This window comes from Bison bison, unplaced genomic scaffold (assembly GCF_000754665.1).
Source record: "Bison bison bison isolate TAMUID 2011002044 unplaced genomic scaffold, Bison_UMD1.0 scf7180017864213, whole genome shotgun sequence".
NCBI classification, from domain to species: domain Eukaryota; kingdom Metazoa; phylum Chordata; class Mammalia; order Artiodactyla; family Bovidae; genus Bison; species Bison bison.
In genome coordinates this window covers 4,442,024-4,449,052 of record NW_011494785.1, presented here as the reverse complement: position 1 = coordinate 4,449,052, position 7,029 = coordinate 4,442,024, and the positions used below count along the sequence as shown (strand labels likewise).

Genomic DNA, 7,029 nt, shown 5'->3' with positions numbered 1-7,029 from the left:
GCGTCTTTTAATTTCATGGCTGCAGTCACCATCTGCAGTCATTTTTGAGCCCCCAAAAATAAAGTCTGACACTGTTTCCACTGTTTCCCCATCTATTTCCCATGAAGTGATGGGACCGGATGCCATGATCTTCGTTTTCTGAATGTTGAGCTTTAAGCCAACTTTTTCACTCTCCTCTTTCACTTTCATCAAGAGGCTTTTGAGTTCCTCTTCACTTTCTGCCATAAGGGTGGTGTCATCTGCATGCCTAAGGTTATTGATATTTCTCCCGGCAATCTTGATTCCAGCTTGTGCTTCTTCCAGCCCAGTGTTTCTCATGATTTACTCTGCCTAGAAGTTAAATAAACAGGGTGACAATATACAGCCTTGACGTACTCCTTTTCCTATTTGGAACCAGTCTGTTGTTCCATGTCCAGTTCTAACTGTTGCTTCCTGACCTGCATACAGGTTTCCCAAGAGGCAGGTCAGGTGGTCTAGTATTCCCATCTCTTTCAGAATTTTCCACAGTTTATTGTGATCCACACAGTCAAAGGCTTTGGCATAGTCAATAAAGCAGAAATAGATGTTTTTCTGGAACTCTCTTGCTTTTTCGATGATCCAGTGGATGTTGGCAGTTTGATCTCTGGTTCCTCTGCCTTTTCTAAAACCAGCTTGACCATCTGGAAGTTCATGGTTCACGTATTGCTGAAGCCTGGCTTGGAGAATTTTGAACATTACTTTACTAGCGTGTGAGATGAGTGCAATATGAGCATTCTTTGGCATTGCCTTTCTTTGGGATTGGAATGAAAACTGACCTTTCCAGTCCTGTGGTCATTGCTGAGTTTTCCAAATTTGCTGGCCTATTGAGTGCAGCACTTTCACAGCATCATCTTTCAGGATTTGAAATAGCTCAACTGGAATTCCATCACCTCCACTAGCTTTGTTCGTAGTGATGCTTTCTAAGGCCCACTTGACTTCACATTCCAGGATGTCTGGCTCTAGGTGGGTGATCACACCATCGTGATTGTCTTGGTCATGAAGATCTTTTTTGTACAGTTCTGTGTATTCCTGCCACCTCTTCTTAATATCTACTGCTTCTGTTAGGTCCATACCATTTCTGTCCTTTATTGAGCCCATCTTTGCATGAAATGTTCCTTTGGTATCTCTTAATTTTCTTGAAGAGATCTCTAGTCTTTCCCATTCTGTTGTTTTCCTCTATTTCTTTGCATTGGTCGCTGAGTAAGGCTTTCTTATCTCTTCTTGCTGTTCTTTGGAACTCTGCATTCAGATGCTTATAGCTTTCTTTTCTCCTTTGCTTTTTGCTTCTCTTCTTTTCACAGCTATTTGTAAGCCCTCCTCAGACAGCCATTTTGCTTTTTTGCATTTCTTTTCCATGGGAATGGTCTTGATCCCTGTTTCCTGTGCAGTGTCACGAAACTCTGTCCATAGTTCATCAGGCACTCTATCAGATCTAGTCCCTTAAATCTATTTCTCACTTCCACTGTATAGTCATAAGGGATTTGATTTAGGTCATACCTGAATGGTCTAGTGGTTTTCCCTACTTTCTTCAATTTAAGTCTGAATTTGGCAATAAGGAGTTCATGACTGAGCCACAGTCAGCTCCCGGTCTTGTTTTTGTTGACTGTATAGAGCTTCTCCATCTTTGGCTGCAAAGAATATAATCAATCTGATTTCAGTGTTGACCATCTGGTGATGTCCATGTGTAGAGTCTTCTCTTGTGTTGTTGGAAGAGGATGTTTGCTATGACCAGTGCGTTTTCTTGGCAAAACTCTATCTTTGCCCTGCTTCATTCCGTATTCCAAGGCCAAATTTGCCTATCACTCCAGGTGTTTCTTGACTTCCTACTTTTGCATTCCAGTTCGAGACGAGCAACCCCACGTCCAAGGAGCGGTGGCTGCACGGGCGCAGGAGGGCCTAGAGGAGCTATTCCACGTTCAAGGTCAGGAGGGGCAGTGGTGTGGAGATACCCCTCGTCCAAGGTAAGGAGCAGCAGCTGTGCTTTGCTGGAGCAGCCGTGAAGAGATACCCCACGTCCAAGGTAAGAGAAACCCAAGTAAGATGGTAGGTGTTGCAAGAGGGCATCAGAGGGCAGGCACACTGAAACCATAATCACAGAAAACTAGTCAGTCTAATCACACTAGGACCACAGCCTTATCTAACTCAATGAAACTAAGCCATGCCCGTGGGGCAACCCAAGACGGGCGGGTCATGGTGGAGAGGTCTGACAGAATGTGGTCCACTGGAGAAGGGAATGGCAAACCACTTCAGTATTCTTGCCTTGAGAACCCCATGAACAGTATGAAAAGGCAAAATGATAGGATACTGAAAGAGGAACTCCCCAGGTCAGTAGGGGCCCAATATGCTACTGGAGATCAGGGGAGAAATAACTCCAGAAAGAATGAAGGGATGGAGCCAAAGCAAAAACAATGCCCAGTTGTGGATGTGACTGGTGATAGAAGCAAGGTCTGATGCTGTAAAGAGCAATATTGCATAGGAACCTGGAATGTCAGGTCCATGAATCAAGGCAAATTGGAAGTGGTCAAACAAGAGATGGGAAGAGTAAACGTCAACATTCTAGGAATCAGTGAACTAAAATGGACTGGAATGGGTGAATTTAACTCAGATGACCATTATATCTACTACTGTGGGCAGGAATCCCTTAGAAGAAATGGAGTAGCCATCATGGTCAACAAAAGAGTCCGAAATGCAGTACTTGGATGCAATCTCAAAAACGACAGAATGATCTCTGTTCGTTTCCAAGGCAAACCATTCAATATCACAGTAATCCAAGTCTATGCCTCACTGTAGGCCAGCTTTTTAAAAAATATTTTAATTAAAAAATTTGAAACCGCAATAAGATACACATAATATTTACCATCATAATATTTTCAAGTGTACATCTCAGAAGTGTTATGGACACTCACATGGTTGTACAGTTAAACTCCAGCTCTTCTTCTCTTGCAAAATTGAAAGTCAATATTCATTGAACAGCAACTATCCATTTCCCCCTCCCTCCAGACCTTGGCAACCACTTCTGTCTTTATGATTCTGACTACTTCCGGTCCTCTAAGTGCAATCATACTGTGTCTCTCTCTTTTGATGGGCTTCATAATGGCCTCAAGGTTCATCCATATTGTCCAGCGTTTGTCAGAATTTGCTTCCTTTTTAAGGCTGTGAAACATAGTCCATTGTGTATACACATCACACTTTGTCTATCCATCATCTGTCAATGACACAGACACAGGAGATGCTTCCGTCTTTTGACTAATGCTGCTATGGACATGGATGTGCAAATACCTCTTGAAGACTCCGCTTTCAGTTCTTCTAGGTATATAACTAGAAGTGGAATTGTCAAGTCATATGGTAATTCTATATAACTTTTTGAAGGCCTATCATTGTATTTGCACCATTTTATATTCCTATCAGTAGTGCACAGTATTCCCATTTTTGTACATCCTTTTCAACATTTGGTGTTTTTTGTTTTTTTTTTTAACATAGTAGCCATCCTAATGAGTGGGCAAGCAGTTATATGTGTATAGTTTTAGGCCCTGCTTTTTCCACAGAAAGTGATCTTGAACATTTTTTTTCCATGTCAATAGGTATTTTTTAAAACCTGATTTTTAATGGGTGTCCTATTTAACAGATTTCATAATGTTAACATTTTGTGTCCAGTAATTTTTCAGGTATAAATAATGTTATATAGAATATTCTTATAAAGAAATCTTTGTGTACATCCCTGACATTTTCTTTAGTGGCTCATGTTCTAGAGGCTGAATTCCTGGATAAGAGGGTGTTTTTGATATGTATTGCAAGATTGCTTTTCTGCAAGCCTGCATCAGTTTATATTCTTACCAGCAGTATTAAAGTATCATCTGTGCTGCATATTATCAGACAAAATATTTCAATGTATGATCATAAATACAAGGTCAGAAAGACTATATATATCATTAGATAACAGTGGTCAACTCTGAGAATAGTTCTGGTTTTTCATACAAGTGGTAATGTAAAATGCTAGATGAATTTTTATCATTTGTGTTTTTCAGTTAAGAATGTATTAATGTAAATTTTTATAAAACATTTTAATTTCCTAATGTAAAAAAGAAATGGTTGAAATTATGCACTTATTTCAATATGTATGCTTTTTGGTTTTATTAAACATTTTTTCCTACTTATTATCTTTCTCCTTTTGCGAAATAGCCACTCAACTTATTTGTCTAATTTCTTGAGTTGTTAAAACTTTTAATATATGAATTCACTTCATCATACATGTCAATAATATTTCCCCCTTTTTCTTGTTTATTCTTCAGAAGCTAAAGTTAAATATAGGTAGCTACATTTATTCATCTTTTACTTTATGATTAATTTATCAGCTTTTACAGTTAGAAGGCTTTTCTTCATTCTGAGGTCAGATATTAATCTGCCTATTTTTTATGTGTTATTGTTGTTATTGTATGGGTTTTATGTGTTATTGAGGTCGTGTCCAACTGTTTGTGACCCCACGGACTGCAGCATGCCAGGCTCCCCTGTCCTTCACTATCTCCCGGAGTTTATTCAAATGTATGTCTATTGAGTCAGTGATGCTATCTAACCATCTCATCTTCTGCCCTCTCCTTCTCTTTTTGCCTTCAACCTTTTCCAGCATCAGGGTTTTTTCCAATGAGTAGACTCTTCACATCAGGTTGCCAAAGTATTGGAGCTTCAGCATCAGTCCTTCCAGTAAATATTCAGGACTGATTTCCTTTGGGATTGACTGGATTGATCTCCTTTCAGTCTAAGGGACTCTCAAGAGTCTTCTCCAGCACCACAGTTTGAAAGCATCAATTCCAGAAAAGATCCCAGAATTAGGATCTTTTCTAAAGGGTCAGTTCTTTGCATCAGGTGGCCAAAGTACTGGAGCTTCAGCTTCAGCATCATTCCTTCTAAAGAGTATACAGGACTGATTTCCTTTAGGATGGACTGGTATGATCTCCTTGCTGTCCAAGGGGCTCTCAAGAGTCTTCTCCAACACCACAGTTCAAAAGTATCAATTCTTTGGTGCTCAGCCTTCTTTATGGTCCAACCCTCACATCCATACATGACTACTGGAAAAACTATAGCTTTGACTAGATGGACCTTTGTCTGCAAAGTAATGTCTCCGCTTTGGAACATGCTGTCAATGTTGGTCGTAGCTTCCAAGGAGCAAGTGTCTTTAATTTCATGGGTGCAGTCACCATCTGCAGTGACTTTTGGAGCCCAAGAAAATAAAACCTGTTACTGTTTCCATTGTTTGCCCATCTGTTTGCTATGAAGTGATGAGATGGGATGCCATTATCTTCGTTTTCTGAATGTTGAGTTTTAAGCCAGCTTTTTCAGTCTCCTCTTTCACTTTCACGAAGAGGCCCTTCAGTTCCTCTTTGCTTTCTGCCATAAGGAAGCAAGTGAAGTCGCTCAGTCGTGTCTGACTCTTTGCGACCCCATGGATAACAGCCTACTAGGCTTCTCCGTCCATGGGATTTTCCAGGCACGAGTACTGGAGTGGGTTGCAATTTCCTTCTCCAGGAGATCTTCCCGACTCGGGGATCGAACCCAGGTCTCCAGCATTGTAGGCAGACACTTTTACCGTCTGAGCCACCAAGGAAGTCATTCTGCCATAAGGGTGATATCACCTGCATATCTGAGGTTGTTGATGTTTCTCCCAGAAATCTTGATTCCAGCTTGTGATTCATCCAGCCTGGCATTTCACATGATGTACTCTGTATATAAGCTAAATAAGCAGGGTGATAGTATACAGCCTTGAGGTACTCCTTTCCCAATTTGAAACCAGTCCATTGGCCTGGGGACCCAGCGGCAGGGGGCGTGTTCCGGAGAGCCCGTCCCCCTGCAGTCCCTGCCGGGCTCTGATGACCACAGCAGCCTGGATGAACCGGGGGCGCCAAGCAACCGCGCAGTCCTTGCTGGGCTTGGGGCGCAGAGGGCGGTGCCGCGAGCTCGCAAGGCGCCAGGGGGCAGCAGAGGACACGGCGGCGCAGGGCATTCGGGAGCCGAGCGACCGGCACGGAGGTCCGGGTAGCACTGCCACCTTGCTTGATGGCTCTCAACAGATGGCTCTGCTCCCATCTGCTGACTTGACTTGCGGCTCCTCTTCCTATGCCCCACAGTGGTCCGGCGCGAGTTCAGTTGGACGTACTCCATTCCCACAGTCCTCTGCTCAGCCATCCTAAGTAGGATCGGGTTCGGGCCGCCCCGCCCCGGGGCGTTGTCGCCCAGACCTTCTCCCCATGGTCCTCTGCGTGCCCTTCAGGCCTCCTCGTCCGTTGCGGTGTCTCCGAAACCTTCTTCCCAGGGTCCTCTGCGCGGCCGTTGAAGCTCCCTTATGCGTGTTGAGGTCACCCCCACTGTACCGGTTTCTGCCAGACCTTCTTCCCAGGATCCTCTGCGCGGCCGTGCCTATCGCCTTTCGGCTCGTTCAGGCCCTCCGCCCACGTGGTCTCGCCTTGACCTCAGGGTCCTCTGAGTATCGCGCCTAGTGCCCTTCCGCGCTTTCGGACCGCCTCCGCTGGTGTGGTCTCGCCCAAGCTTCTTCCCAGAGTCCTCTGCGCGGCCGTGTCTAGGGCCCTTCCTCCCTCGCGGTCTCGCCCAGACCTTCTTCCCAGGGTTCTCCAAGTGGCCGTGCCCCAGGAAGTTTCTGCGCGTTCAGTCTGGACAGACCTCTGTCCGCTCTGCGCTGCTGAGGCGCGTAAGTGGAGTCGCGGCCGGGTGGGAGCTCGCCTCTCGGGTCTCGGCTTAGCGGTCCCGCGTCCAGCGGTGTGTGATAAGCCATGAGGGCGCCGGGCCGGGCGAGCGGGCGGGCAGCCAGGGCCGGGGCCGCGGGGGTCAGGTGATGCCCCGGGGGGGGACCGAGGGGCGGATCAGCCGACGGGCCCCAGGCGGCAAGCGGCTGCGGCCCGGAAGGCGTTGGGGTTTCGGCGGAGTTTGACAGGTTAGCGCGTAGTCAGCCCTTGTGGCGCTTTCAAACAACCGAGCCGGAATCCACACACGGTGGAATCCCTC

At 45.3% G+C, this 7,029-nt stretch overlaps 1 protein-coding gene across 8 annotated transcripts in view; it reads left to right on the top strand.

Moving 5' to 3' along the window:
* The first annotated feature begins 5,769 nt into the window (after nucleotides 1-5,769).
* The window catches only part of RAD52 (RAD52 homolog (S. cerevisiae)), a 27,193-nt gene continuing 25,933 nt past the window's right edge, over nucleotides 5,770-7,029 (top strand). For 2 of the 8 annotated variants that reach the window (XM_010845032.1, XM_010845030.1), the window contains exon 1: nucleotides 5,770-6,715. The gene's annotated coding sequence lies outside the window, so the exon portion shown is untranslated. Of the gene's footprint in view, nucleotides 6,784-7,029 lie in introns of all 8 variants that reach the window. The other 6 variants (XM_010845035.1, XM_010845029.1, XM_010845031.1 and 3 more) reach the window with 5 other exon arrangements.